This window comes from Phoenix dactylifera, chromosome 17, assembly GCF_051530095.1.
Source record: "Phoenix dactylifera cultivar Ajwa chromosome 17, Ajwa_hap1_PhDact_Kaust_v1.1, whole genome shotgun sequence".
In the NCBI taxonomy this organism is placed as follows: domain Eukaryota; kingdom Viridiplantae; phylum Streptophyta; class Magnoliopsida; order Arecales; family Arecaceae; genus Phoenix; species Phoenix dactylifera.
In genome coordinates, this window is record NC_143206.1 from 7,900,352 (window position 1) to 7,915,898 (window position 15,547).

The following is a 15,547-nucleotide window of genomic DNA, read 5'->3' on the forward strand; positions in this document are numbered from 1 at the left end:
TTCAGCTTAGCAGCTATATTTGTCATTTCAAGGATATGCTCATGCATCCCACAAGTACCATCAAATTTCATGGTGGTAAGTTTAGCCATTAATGTGCCAGCCAGAGACTTATCAGCAGATCGGAAACGTTCTTCCACAGTTCTCAATAATGCTTGAGCACTGTCACATTCAGGAAGCGTTGACTTGATATTGTTCGCTATACTCATCCGCATAAACATAATGCTCAATCTGTTCGATCTTTCCCAAGTCTTATAAAAAGACCTTTCTTCCAAGCTGCTCAAATTAGTAATGTCAGCCGGTTTCTCAGATCGGAGTGCTAAATCAAGATCCAGAACACCTAGGTGAAACTGGACTTGTTCATTCCACTCTGAGAAATTAGTTCCATTAAAGATCGTAACAGATGAAGCTTGCGAATGAAGCGAAACAGGAATAGATACTGCAATAAGAAAATTAACAATAAGAAAATGCTTACAACATTAACACTTTGAGTTAGCAATAATGATGAATAACATAAACAGTATTACCATAATACACCTTTGGGTTGTAATTATGAAATACTAAATTACTATTATGGTGATTCCCAATTCACCTAGGAATAATTAATGATATAGGTCCAAAATTCAAATAGGTCTGTTGCCTTTGAGCATCCAATACCTATTAAATCAAGGATACTCATTAATTATCCTAACTCAGCAAATCAATCATTTGAAAGTGGTGCACCTTTGGGCCAATCCATAATATCTCATGATTGAAAAACTGTAAGTCATAATTTGCAAAGTCATTATCTTAATACCTGGGATTAGAGTATTTGATGACTTGATGTCTATTAAACATTCTAGTTGGGTTACTTTGGCAACTACCAAACTATTTCATAATATAGACATCAAATTAAAATAATGACATTGCACATAATTGACAATTCATAATATGACAAATTAAAATAAAACATGTATTTAATATTTTACAAATCTACACAATCAGTACATGTGTCATATCATGCTATCAAGTATATTAAAATGTAAAATAAATGACAATTTTTTTTTTATCACATTACCCTACAAGGACCTCTGCATAAATAATATGTTTTATAGGGACTAAATTAACATATTTTGAGGACCTCTAAATAAGTGATATGCTTTACAGGGACTAAATCAAAATATTTTGTTTCTTATAGCCCTGGAAGGATGTCAGCATAAATAAAATGTTTCACAGGGGCTTAACAGAAACAATTTCATCTTTTAACAGCCCTCTAAGGACTTCACTATAAATAAAATATTTCACAGGGATTTAACAGAAACATTTCTTTCTTTAACAGCCCTGGAAGGACTGTATGCATAAGTTTAACATTTAACAGGGACTGAAATGAAAATTATTCGTCCTTCTAACAGCCCTGGAAGGACTGTTTGCATTAATAAACTATGCAGAGGGGCTTAACCAAAAATTCCCCTTTATTGGCCAAACGAACTCGGGTTTCGGATCGAAACCCAAAAACCCGAACCCGTTATGCCTGTTATGCCCGTTATGCCTTTTTTTTTTTTATAAAAGAACTGAAGACGGGTCGGGATCCCGACCCGTCTTCCTCCTCTTTTAGCGGCGGGCTAGGGTTCCGCCGAACCCAGCCCGTTGGCCCTTAGGAGAGGCGGGCGGCGATCATGCCGCCGGACGAAGTGCCGCCCGACGGCGCCACCGGGATGGGCCCGACGCCGGACGAAACGCCGCCCGACGGCGTCACCCGCAGGAATACGCCGACCGACGGCGATCATCCGGTGAGTTTTATCTTCCGACCCGTCCCTTTTTTTTTTTTTTAGGAGTGGGAGGGAGACCATGGCCGGCGTCTACGCCGGATCCACTGATGGCTCACGGCGGCATATGCCGGCCAGATCCGGCGTCAGCAGGGTCACCCCGAGTGGGGTTGTTTCTCAAATCCATGAATCCGACCCTGTGATGGCCGGCAAAACAACCCCAATGCCGGAGATCGCCTCTATGGTGCCAAAGCCATCCAGGGACAACGCAATGGTCGACTCTCGGCACAGTATCCCGGCATCCCAGTGACGGCCGGTCAACATGGCGATGATCAGATCGCCTCTATGCTGGCCAAAACGATCATTGCCTTGTCCCTGTGATCTACCCTTTCACTGTGATCTGGTTCTAGGATGAACCAGGCTCTGATACCACATGTAAGAACATCTATGAATAGGATCATGAACCAGTCTTCAAATAAAGGAAGCGTACCTGGATCCATTGTTTTCAGGATGATCAAGTCCTTAGTTCGTATCTCCCTCTTGGCCCCTGTTCGAACACACGGTGATGGAGACCGATGCAGTGTTCCCTATCTAGGCAGAGGGTGAGACCCGTTATGTTATCCTACCATCAAGGATAATGCCTCCACTTCTCACGGGATCGTAACTGACCACGATGTGGTCATGTGGGTCAAAACCCAACACTTAAAAGCGAAAAAACTACTAGAATTCATATGAAAAGAAAGATCAAATAATCCCATGAAAATTCAGAATTGGTGACAGCAAGTGTGCTTCGAAATTTGTAGATTTATTTTTGGAGAGTGCCTCATGAAAATGCCAGCAAGTTCCCGAATGAAGTGGTGGCAAAATAATAGATTTTTATCGTGGAAAATGTAGACTTGTCATAGAACATCATGGTAGCTTCTTGCTTCTCTTATACATTTGATTTTGATAGGATCCTTTTGAGCTTATACCATGTGACATGCCATACTTGTGGCCAACGTACTTGAGTTTAGAGCCTGAGAGAGCAATGGAGCGTTGATTCTTTGTTGCCCAGGATATCACCCCGAACTGAAGACTTATAGCAAAAACAGATGTGCATCATTTGTCATCTGCAGAACCAATACAATCACAATCGGTATAAGAAACAAGCTTGAATCCCTTGCTTGTCAATATCAAATTCCACAATCCAGTGTTCCTAGGGCATATTGTAGTTTTCTTTCAGCTGCACCAAGATGATCCTTGCTTGGATTATGAATAAATTTAGATAACAAGTTCATTGCACAAATAATACCTGTCTTGGAGAGTCAAATAAATCAGTCCTCCAATCAAGTTTTTGCAGTACTTCTCATTTACTTTAGCAACTCCATCTAAAACAAACTTTTCATTTTTTGTTCAAGCGAGTTTTTTACAGGTTTATAACTTGACTTATAGAATGTTATCAATAAATCACAGGCATATTTTTCTTGGAATAAAAATTTTATTAGCATATTGAATAATTTCCATCCCTGAAAAAAAAAATGTAAAACACCTAAGTTTGTCATTTCAAATTCTAACATCACATTTTCCCTGAATTTGTTAATAATTCCCACAGCATCGCTAGCAAATATCATATCATTAACATAAAAACAAATTATGAGAATTTTCATACCTTCGGATCTTAAAATGAGTGTTGGCTCACTTTTACTTTTTCTAAACTTGTTTTAAGAAAGTATCTGTCAATCTTACTATATTATGCCATGGATTCTATTTTAGTCCGGATAAAGCTTTCTCCAATTTATATAATTGATGCTCCATCCTTTTTACTTCAAAACCTAGAAGCATTGAGCATATGCTTTTCTTGCAACTCTCCATTTCAAATAAATTGCAGATACACCTGCTATCCTTTTTGTGTTTCCTAGGCTAACATGGTTTTCATGGTATTGAATCCTACAATAGGAGAAAATATCTCCGTGAAATCAATACTTGGAATTTATGCATACGCTTAAGCAATGAACCAAACTTTATACCTTAAAGTGATCCATTAAATTGGATTTGCATTTGTAGATCCATTTGAACCAATGATCTCTTTTCCTTGGGATAGATAATTAGTCTCCTTGTTCCTTTCAATCACATCCATTTCTTCATAATTGCATCTTCAAAACAAGTAGATTCCAAAGCAAAACTAGCAAAATCACAAGATTGATATTGTTACGGGGGAAATAAGCCGCCATGCCCCACGTGACCGGCACGCGCGCCCAGGAAGACTACGGCTGCCCTTTGATCCAGCAATCCGACCCCGAGTCGGACATCCTCGGCTCCGCAGCCCGACCCCGAGTCGGCTGCCCTTTGATCCAGCAATCCGACCCCGAGTCGGATATCCTCGGCTCCGCAGCCCGACCCCGAGTCGGCTGCCCCTTGATCCAGCGCTCCGACCCCGAGTCGGAGATCTCTTGATAACGACAGGCTATTCCCCAGAGGCACGCCGCGGCCTCCTGCTCCACTACTCCCTGCAACGGCTGTATCCGATCCTGCTCCACTACTCCCTGCAACGGCTGTATCCGATGCTGCTCCACGATCTCCTGCATCAGCCGTACAAAGCGGAGCCCCACTATGCCCTGACGTGGCCGTACCCGGTGCTGCTCCACGACGCCCTGTAACGGCCATGTCAGTGGCCACACCATCGTGCCCCACGATAACGAACCCCCCTGAGAGACCCCCCAGCCAGGTATATATGCGGCTGGGGGGAGAAAGGGGGGGGGAGGTGAGCAATATCTCCCAGAGCACTTTCTTACTTGCGATTATCACCTCTCCTCCTCCTCCAATCTCCTCTGACTTGACCGTCGGAGGGTCATCACCACCCTGGTGGTGGTGCAAGGCTTGTTTGCAGGTTTCTTGGCGGAAGGTGGAGCGCAACCAACACCAACCAAGACAACTCAGACGGAACCCCGTTCACACCGCAGTGCCAATCGTTCTCGGTTTGGACCACCAGCAACAGTTGGCGCTAGAGGAAGGGCCGAATCTTAGAACGATCGTAATGGCACGGCGAGGTGGTCGTGGAGCTTCCAATGCTTCCGGTCGCGGAGCCTCTCGCGCCTCCGGCCGAGAGGCTGCTGCGTCCCCAACGCACTCTCAGCAGCATTCCACCGCCCCTTCTCCCATTCAGACGGTCGAAGCTGCTCAGTTCGACCAGCTAGCCCAGCAGGTTCGCACCCTCGCGGAGGCAGTGCAGAATCTGCAGGGTGTGATCTCTCGGGTGCCGCAACGGGCTCAGGAGCCGCTGCCCCCCGAGCACTCGCCTCTTCCTCACAACCCGCGCTCCTTCCTCTCCCATGGAGAGGAGCGCCGGCGCGAGGAGGATTCTCGAGTGCGGTCCATTCTGCCAGGACCTTCTCATCGGAGCTGTGCGGGGTACGAGAGGCGGACCCGGGCGCGTTCTCAGACACCCCAGTCCTCGAGGGGCCCACACTCCAGTCGGTCCCCCTCGCGCCGCTCCTTGTCCCCCACCCACCGGTCGCGCTCCCTGGACCGGCGGGTGGACGATCTCCACAGACAGCTCCAGGTCCTGAAGGGCCACTCCAAAGATTCCTTCGCTGACTTGGAGATCTCCTCCCAGCCGGCGCTTGCCTCGAGGATCCTGCGGACCCCGAACCCGCCGGGGTTCAAAATGCCGGCGATCGAACCCTACGACGGGGCGGCGGACCCGCGGGACCACGTGGAGAGTTTCAGGACTCTTATGCTCCTCCATGGAGCATCGGATCCGCTCCTCTGCAAGGCCTTCCCGGCGACCCTCCGTGGCCCGGCAAGGGTATGGTTCGCCGGCCTGGAGGCTAACTCCATCCAGTCCTTCGACCAGTTCACCCGCTTCTTCATCAGCCATTTCGCCGTCAGTAGCAGGCGGCGACTGGTCTCCGACTCCCTCTTGATGTCCGGCAAAACGAGGGAGAAAGCCTGCGGGATTATCTCACCCGCTTCAACAAGGCTACACTGGAGGTCCGGAACCTGAGCCAGGAAGTGGCTCTCTCAGCCCTGAAGCGTGGCTTCCGGAAGGGCAGACTCACCTTCTCCCTGGACAAACGCCTACCGCGGAGCTTCCCGGAGCTGTTATCTCGGGCAAACCAGTATGCAGACGCCGAGGAGGCAGCCTCCCACCGGAACAAGGAGGCCGCCGAGGCCCCAAGGATAGCTTTCCGCTTCCGCGAATAGACCAACTGGTCGACGCGACTTCCGGATATCAGCTGCTGTCTTTCATGGACGCCTTCTCCGGCTACAACCAAATAATGATGGCTCCACAGGACGAGGAGAAAACGGCCTTCATAACAGACAGGGGGCTGTACTGTTACAAGGTAATGCCCTTCGGTCTGAAGAACGCTGGCGCTACTTACCAGCGCCTCGTCAATAAAATCTTCAAGGAGCAGATCGGCCGGAACATGGAGGTGTACATGGACGATATGCTGGTAAAGAGCCGCCATGCGGATCAGCACATTGCGGATCTGGAGGAGACCTTCGCCACCTTGCGGAAGTTTCGTATGAAGCTAAACCCAGCGAAGTGCGCCTTTGGTGCTTCGGCCGGGAGGTTCCTCGGCTTCATTGTCAACCAGCGGGGGATCGAGGCCAACCCGGACAAAATCAAGGCCATCCAAGATATGTCCCCTCCGACCAAAGTGAAGGAGGTTCAGGAGCTCGCTGGAAGGGTCGCCGCGCTCGGACGATTTGTGGCAAAATCGGCCGAACGCTGCCAACCGTTCTTCAAGGTGTTGAAGCGCCCGAAAGACTTCCTCTGGACGGCTGAATGTCAAGTGGCGTTCGACCAGCTCAAGGAGTACATGGCGTCTCCTCCCCTGCTGTCCAAACCGCAAGAGGGGGAGATGCTCTACCTTTACCTGGCGGTCTCCCCAACCGCAGTCAGCGCAGTACTGGTTCGGGAAGAGGCAAAACTTCAGAAGCCCGTGTACTACACCAGCCGAGTCCTCCGGGATGCCGAGACGCGGTACACGAAGGCTGAAAAGATCGCCTTCGCGCTGCTGACTGCGACCAGGAGGCTTCGCCCCTATTTCCAGGCTCATTCTGTCACCCTTTTGACCGATCAACCACTGCGGCAGATCCTCAGCAATCCTGAGAATGCGGGACGGCTGGTGAAGTGGGCAGTAGAACTTGGTGAGTTCGACATCCGCTACCAGCCCCGGCCCGCCATCAAGGCCCAGGTGCTCGCGGACTTTCTCGCTGAGTGCACTGTGCAGGAGGCGGAACCTAGGCCGCCGGAAACACCCAGCCTCGATCTCCCGATCTGGACGCTCCACATTGACGGGTCGTCGAACCCTGAAGGTGGAGGGGCTGGGCTGGTCCTTACCAATCCCGATGGAGTGATAGCCGAGTATGCCTTGAGGTTCGGATTTCCAGTGACCAACAATGAGGCGGAGTACGAGGCCCTAGTCACGGGACTCAAACTTGCCAAGGAGCTCGGCATCCGGCGTCTGAAGGTCTTCACCGACTCCCAGCTGGTGGTCGGGCAGGTTCGAGGGGAGTTCGAGGCACGGAGCCCGACCATGCAGAGCTACGTCCGGAAGGTGCAAGCACTCATTCCCGACCTCGGCAGTATTGACATTCAGCAGGTCCCAAGGAGCGAAAATGCTAGGGCCGACAGGTTGTCCCGCTTGGTGGGCGCTGAGGCACACAACTTGTCAAGGGCGATATACCTGGAGACCCTAGATGCCCCGAGCATCGGCGAGGCTGAAGCGGTAATGGCAATTGATCCGGAACCATCTTGGATGGACCCGCTTGTAGCTTACCTCGCCGAAGGGATCCTCCCCGAAGATGAAGATCAAGCTCGGCGACTTGTTATGAAGTCCGCCCACTACGTACTCTACGAAGGGAGGCTGTATCGGACCTCGTTCACCGCCCCCCCTCTTAAGGTGCCTCCGCCCTTCGGAAGCGGCTTACGCCCTCAGCGAAGTCTACGAAGGCATCTGCGGATCGCACCTGGGGGCTAGGTCCCTGGCACATAAGATCATGAGGCAAGGCTACTGTTGGCCGACCTTATTGGAAGACTCAAAGGATCACGTACGGAAATGCGACGCCTGCCAGCGCCACGCCAACATCCAGAGAGTCCCCTCTGTTCCCTTGGCGCCAATCACCGCCCCCTGGCCCTTTGCATAGTGGGGAATGGATATCCTCGGACCATTCCCCATCGCTTCGGCCCAGCGGAAATTTTTGATTGTCGCCATCGACTACTTCACCAAGTGGGTGGAGGCAGAGCCACTGGCCACCATCACGGAGGCGCAAGTCCGGAAGTTCGTAAAGAAGAACATCATTGTCCGATTTGGGGTACCTCGGGTCCTCATCTCGGATAACGGTCGACAGTTTGATAACAAGCATTTCCGAGACTTCTGCGAGGAGTTCGGGATCGAACATCGGTTCACGTCCGTGTCGCATCCCCAAACCAACGGCGAGGCCGAGGTCACAAATCGGACAATCCTCCAAGGTATCAAAGCGCGGATCGGACAGACGGAGCAAGCTTGGGTCGAGGAACTCGAGAATGTCCTTTGGGCGTATCGGACCACGCATCGGACTCCTACCGGGGAGACGCCTTTCAGCCTAACCTATGGCACGGAAGCCGTTGTCCCCGTAGAGCTCGGACTTCCCTCACCTCGGGTAGCCGCACACCGACCCGAGGCCAACTCGGAGCAACTCCGAGGGAACCTGGATCTCTTGGAAGAAGCAAGGGAAATGGCGCAGGTTCGGATGGCAATGTATCAGCGGAGGGTGGCCCGATATTACAACTCCAAAGTCCGACCGAAGCTTTTCAGAATTGGAGATCTGGTGCTGAGGCGAGCTAAGGCATCTCAACCTACGGAAGGTGGGAAGCTAGCGCCGAATTGGGAAGGCCCGTATAAAGTTCGTTGGGTAAACCGACCTGGCTCCTACCAGTTGGAAGCCCTAGATGGCCGAGAAATTCCAAGGGGCTGGAATTCCGCTAACCTGCGGATGTATTACCAGTAGAACAACAAGGCCAGAAAGACAATTTGAAAAGGTGCAACACTTTTCATTTCAATAATTTCTGGTTACAATGGCGTGCTCGTGTGATTACAAGGAATTCCCAGAGGGGAATTAGGGAGTATAGAAAGCAAAGAAGAGGTGGAGAATCCGTGGAGCTGAGGACCGAGGATCCCAAACCCTCAACCCAAAGCAGCTGCAATCCCACCGGAAGTGGGTGCTTCTAACCGGAGGCGCCATCCAGCACCTCACCAAAAAGACGAGGCGCCGCCGCAGAAGAAGCTCCCGCTGCCCCCAGGGGAACGCCGCCTCCAAAGGATATTCCCATCCTCCCCAGTGGTAGGAAAGAGAAGGAATTCGAGGGGGAAGAGCATATGGAGGCGCGGTCCCGGACTGAGCGTCTGGTGCAGAGCTCAATCGGGAGGCTGAACTTCAAGGAGGGGAGATGTGATCCCGGATGAAACGCCTAGAGCGGAGTTCCGCCGGGAAGACCCTCCTTGTTGATCCCAGATGAAACGGCTAGTTGGCTGAAGTCGCAAGGGGAGCGCCTCCCCTTTCCTTCAACAGGAGTCTCTCAGTCATATGCCAAGGAGGAGGTCCGCGATCCATGGCAACCTGAACAGCTCCGGCTTGGCAAACTCCATCGTACCTGCACCTGTATTTATAGCCAAACTGCGGCCCCCTGGTCGTTCCGATGCGGGTGGCTCCAATAAATGCAGGCGCATTGAAACCGGAGCCGTTCCGGCTCCCGAGGCGTATCTCCCCGCGATTTCCTAAGCGTCATTCTCCTTAAACCGCATTCTTTGTGCAGGACAATCCGGGTGTCATGTACCCCTAGGTCCACATATCTCCGCTCGCGCCCAGGCCGTATCCTCCTCGAAGAACCCGCGTATCGCGGCCGCTCAACTAACACTCCTCGCAAGCAGCAGCTGGCGATCCGATTTCCCAGGTAACGCATTAATTAGCGTTTAATGCCCTTCTCGTGTTCCCCCAGGCAACGCTTAGAGAAAAGGAGAAACATGATCGCGGCTGGCCACGGAGAAACCCCGTCGGGCAGCGAGCGACAAGCGCACGACCAGCGAGCGGAATGTCCCGAGGCTCGGCCCTCGGATGCCAGGCTAACCCGACGATCATCCCGGGAGTAGACTAGCCTGAAGCCCCGACCGGTCGCCTCGGCTCGCGCCAGCCTTGGCCGACCAACGAGTGGAATTTCCTGAGGCTTGACGGCCCTCGGATGCCTGGCTAGCCCGATGATCATCCCGGGAGCAGACTAGCCGGAAGCCCCGACCGGTCGCCTCGGCTTGCGCCAGCCTTGGCCGACCAACGAGCGGAATTTCCCGAGGCTCGGCCCTCGGATGCCTGGCTAGCCCGATGATCATCCCGGGAGCAGACTAGCCGGAAGCCCCGACCGGTCGCCTCGGCTTGCGCCAGCCTTGGCCGACCAACGAGTGGAATGTCCCGAGGCTCGGCCCTCGGATGCCTGGCTAGCCCGATGATCATCCCGGGAGCAGACTAGCCGGAAGCCCCGACCGGTCGCCTCGGCTTGCGCCAGCCTTGGCCGACCAACGAGCGGAATGTCCCGAGGCTCGGCCCTCGGATGCCAGGCTAACCCGACGATCATCCCGGGAGCAGACTAGCCTGAAGCCCCGACCGGTCGCCTCGGCTCGCGCCAGCCTTGGCCGACCAACGAGTGGAATTTCCTGAGGCTTGACAACCCTCGGATGCCAGGCTAGCCCGATGATCATCCCGGGAGCAGACTAGCCTGAAGCCCCGACCGGTCGCCTCGGCTTGCGCCAGCCTTGGCCGACCAACGAGCGGAATTTCCTGAGGCTTGACAACCCTCGGATGCCAGGCTAACCCGACGATCATCCCGGGAGCAGACTAGCCTGAAGCCCCGACCGGTCGCCTCGGCTTGCGCCAGCCTTGGCCGACCAACGAGCGGAATTTCCTGAGGCTTGACGGCCCTCGGATGCCTGGCTAGCCCGATGATCATCCCGGGAGCAGACTAGCCGGAAGCCCCGACCGGTCGCCTCGGCTTGCGCCAGCCTTGGCCGACCAACGAGTGGAAGGTCCCGAGGCTCGGCCCTCGGATGCCAGGCTAACCCGATGACCATCCCGGGAGCAGACTAGCCTGAAGCCCCGACCAGTTGCCTCGGCATGCGCCAGCCTTGGTCGACCAACGAGTGGAATTTTCTGAGGCCTAACCCTCGGATGCCTGGCTTAGCGCCGGAAGAGTTTCCTGAGGCCTAACCCTCGGATGCCTGGCTTAGCGCCGGAAGAATTTCCTGAGGCCTAACCCTCGGATGCCTGGCTTAGCGCCGGAAGAGTTTCCTGAGGCCTAACCCTCGGATGCCTGGCTTAGCGCCGGAAGAATTTCCTGAGGCCTAACCCTCGGATGCCTGGCTTAGCGCCGGAAGAGTTTCCTGAGGCCTAACCCTCGGATGCCTGGCTTAGCGCCGGAAGAGTTTCCTGAGGCCTAACCCTCGGATGCCTGGCTTAGCGCCGGAAGAGTTTCCTGAGGCCTAACCCTCGGATGCCTGGCTTAGCGCCGGAAGAGTTTCCTGAGGCCTAACCCTCGGATGCCTGGCTTAGCGCCGGAAGAATTTCCTGAGGCCTAACCCTCGGATGCCTGGCTTAGCGCCGGAAGAATTTCCTGGGGCCTAACCCTCGGATGCCTGGCTTAGCGCCGGAAGAATTTCCTGGGGCCTAACCCTCGGATGCCTGGCTTAGCGCCGGAAGAATTTCCCGAGGCCTAACCCTCGGATGCCTGGCTTAGCGCCGGAAGAGTTTCCTGAGGCCTAACCCTCGGATGCCTGGCCTAGCGCCGGAAGAATTTCGGGAGCCAGGAGTCAGCAAGACGCTACCGAGAGTTAAAAGAAAAAGAAGGACGAAGGCGAGATGAAGAAACATTCAACTTGCATTAATTTTCATTGTTTCAGGGCCGAGGCCCAAACAATTTGGCAAAACGCCGGTATACAAAAAAAAAAGAAGACAACGAAAGGTACAAGAGGTCAGCTTGGAGGAACTCCCGGGTCGGGAACGTCGGGCTCGTCCGCAGGAGGTAGGGAAGCAGCAGGAGAACCAACAGGCAATGGCGCCGGAGAGGAGTCGAGAAGGGAGATCTCGCTCAGGTCAACTTCGGGGTACTTAGCCGACACCCTTGCCAGGCCCTCCTCGAAGCCTAAGACAAAGGCTTCGGCCCCCGCGTCCGACGCGTCACGGACAAACTCGTCGGACTGACGATAGGTCTGTACTGCCTCCGACATATCATGAGCGAACTCGGCGGACTGGCGATATGCCTCTACCGCCTGACGCCCGATTTCCGCACTCCTCTCGGCCAGCGCCGCCTCTGCCTGCTCCATAATCTGGGCTTTCGCCTCCAAGACCTTCGCCACAATCCGGCCTTCCGCCTCGGTGGAGACCCTCAGCAGCTCAGCCCGAGCCTCCTTGTGCTTCGCTTCGGCAGCAATGCGAGCAGCCTCAGCCTCCGTCAGGCGCGAATGAAGCTCCTGATCGCTCGCACGGGACTTCTCCAAGACTGACTCCAATTCGCCCAGCTTAGCTTCAAGAGACCGGGTTCGGTTGCGGGCGTTGTCGGCTGACCGCTGGGCCTTCTCCCACCTCTCCCGGTAGTCGGCAGCCTTCCGGGACTGCTTCTCGGCCCGCTCATCCGCCTTCTTGACCTCGCCCTCGAGACCCGAGGCAACCTTGAGCTGCTCCTGAGCCTCCAACAGTTGCTTCTCGAGGGCAGCAAAGCCGAGTGCCCGCTCTTCGGCCTCCCGGAGCCTCGCCTCGAAGTCCCCGGTCGTCCTGCCTGCCACAGCCTGGCCTCCCTTTTCCACTGCTTTCAGCCGGTCCTCGGCTTTCGCCAGAAGCCCCGCCTGTTCCTTGTAGCACTCCTCCAGACGGATCATGTACTGGGCGAGCTAAGAAATAGGAAAAATAAGGGAGTCAGGCGGAGAACAACAGAGCCAATAAATGGTGAAAAGCGGCCAGAAGAACACTCACCGACATGAGACAGACACAGCTGGCAGCCCCAACGTCAGAGACCTCCAACTCCCGGACCCGCCGACGGTCCTTCTCCAGCAGCACTGTTTCGATGAGATTTCGGGCGCCATCGGTAGTGAAGGCAGACCCCGATTTCTCCCCAGAGCCGGACGGTGGATCTGCAGCCTTACCCCTATCCATCGCCTGGGGAAGAGTCCGGCCGATCGCGCTCGGGGCGGGGGTCACCCCAGGAATTGATAGGGTCCCGCTCGGTCGGGGCCTCGGCGCGTCCCTCCTCGAGTCATCAGGAGCTGACCGAGTCGAAGGCCGGGTCGGGGACCGATCACGTCCGACCCGTCCGTCTCGGGCAGGCTCGGATGATACCTCCGGAGTGGCGGCAATCTTACCACCGGAGGGCTGATACAGCGTCAGCTGCCGGTCCGTGCCCACGACGTCTCCCTGATCGGTGGGCCCGGACTCGTCGGTCGGCGTCGGAGGCACCTCCTTACGGGACTTCTTCGCCGGTGGGGCCCCGCTCGGAAGAGCTCGTTTCCTCCTCTGGGCTGCTTCCAGCAGGGACGCCCTACCAACAGCCTTTGTCTTCACCGACCGCATGACGTCGTCGATCTCTGCAAAAAGGATGGGATAGTCGGAGACGGAGAAACCAAAGGAAAGAACGGGACGAAAGAAGGGAAAAAGTCAAGAAAGAATCGGTGGCGGACTCACGGTCGGTGGGGACCGAGCTCAGACCGACATTCACCAAAGTATCCTCAGAAATAAGGCGGGCCACCGGGGGGAGCTGGCCCTCGGCAACCAACCCCTTCAAGGCGGCCAAGCCATCGGACTCCTCCCTTGACAGTCTCGATAGGCCGATCGGAGACTTCATCGGGGTCTCCCAGGTCGCCCTGATTTCCCAAGAGGGATCTGCATCAACAAAAAAGAAGCGCTCCTTCCATTTGTGAATGGAGGTAGGAGCCTCCTTGACAAGGCCGCATCCTCGCCGCGCTGCGAAGCACCACCACCCTTTGTCCTGGGGGTGGCCGCTCAGGCTGTAGAACTCCCAAAAAACATTCAGGGTGGCGGGGATCTCGTGCATACGGCAGAGAACCTGGAAGACCGTCAGGGCTCGCCACGAGTTCGGCACCAGTTGCGTCGGTGCCACTCTTAAACCCCGTAGCACCTGCATGACCAAGTCCGAAGGGGGAAAGCGGAACCCGGCCTGGAGAATGCCCTCATTGATGGCGATCTTCCCTGGAGGAGGATGGGACATCCTCTCCTCAGGCCCCGGGAGCGTGGCGTTGCAGGCCTCGGAAAGGTGGTACCGAGCCACGAGTCTGTCTAAGTCTGTGGCGACCAGCTCCGACTTAATTTGGTCTGCTCTCACTTCGCCCATTCCTAATGGCCAATAAACCTACGGTCAGGACGGGGACAGGAAGGGGGGAAAGACCGGAGCGACTGGAGTACACTAGTATAAGAGGGGAAAGTATGGAGAGCCCTAAGTAGAAGAATGGGGAAAACTCACCGGAAAAGAGGTAAGAACGGCTCCGAGAGCGCCAAAGGAGAAACAAGTGAACAGTCCGACGGCAGCAACAGCTGCGCAAAGGGGAAACTTGAAAATATCTGTAAAGAAGAAGACGGACGGAGAAAGGCCCCCGATTAAATAGGCGGAAAGGCAAGTGACGCCTCGATGACGCCAGAGGACGCCTGGCTGCCGAAGGGTCGCTCGCGCCCCAAAGGCGAATCGACACCATTAAGGAAGGATGTCCACCGAAATCCTCAGACTGCCAGGTCGGCAATAACCGCCATACGCCATAAAAAGGGCGGGGAGCTCGAAGCGCGCGCGCCTCTCCGAGGAACGGCGGCAATCCCGAAACATCACTCCCTTCACCTGTTCCCCTTCTGGTTCCAGGCTCGGAAGTGGGGGGCTACTGTTACGGGGGAAATAAGCCGCCATGCCCCACGTGACCGGCACGCGCGCCCAGGAAGACTACGGCTGCCCTTTGATCCAGCAATCCGACCCCGAGTCGGACATCCTCGGCTCCGCAGCCCGACCCCGAGTCGGCTGCCCTTTGATCCAGCAATCCGACCCCGAGTCGGACATCCTCGGCTCCGCAGCCCGACCCCGAGTCGGCTGCCCTTTGATCCAGCAATCCGACCCCGAGTCGGATATCCTCGGCTCCGCAGCCCGACCCCGAGTCGGCTGCCCCTTGATCCAGCGCTCCGACCCCGAGTCGGAGATCTCTTGATAACGACAGGCTATTCCCCAGAGGCACGCCGCGGCCTCCTGCTCCACTACTCCCTACAACGGCTGTATCCGATCCTGCTCCACTACTCCCTGCAACGGCTGTATCCGATCCTGCTCCACTACTCCCTGCAACGGCTGTATCCGATGCTGCTCCACGATCTCCTGCATCAGCCGTACAAAGCGGAGCCCCACTATGCCCTGACGTGGCCGTACCCGGTGCTGCTCCACGACGCCCTGTAACGGCCATGTCAGTGGCCACACCATCGTGCCCCACGATAACGAACCCCCCTGAGAGACCCCCCAGCCAGGTATATATGCGGCTGGGGGGAGAAAGGGGGGGAGGTGAGCAATATCTCCCAGAGCACTTTCTTACTTGCGATTATCACCTCTCCTCCTCCTCCAATCTCCTCTGACTTGACCGTCGGAGGGCCATCACCACCCTGGTGGTGGTGCAAGGCTTGTTTGCAGGTTTCTTGGCGGAAGGTGGAGCGCAACCAACACCAACCAAGACAACTCAGACGGAACCCCGTTCACACCGCAGTGCCAATCGTTCTCGGTTTGGACCACCAGCAACAGATATATATATCAACAAGACTTTAGATTT

General features: G+C 54.8%; 1 long non-coding RNA gene across 1 annotated transcript in view; it reads right to left on the reverse strand.

Moving 5' to 3' along the window:
• The window catches only part of LOC148703121 (uncharacterized), a 43,926-nt gene continuing 28,379 nt past the window's right edge, over window positions 1-15,547 (reverse strand). The window contains exon 3 of the long non-coding RNA XR_016398915.1: window positions 1-2,851. This is a non-coding gene — a long non-coding RNA (uncharacterized LOC148703121). The remainder of the gene's footprint in view (window positions 2,852-15,547) is intronic.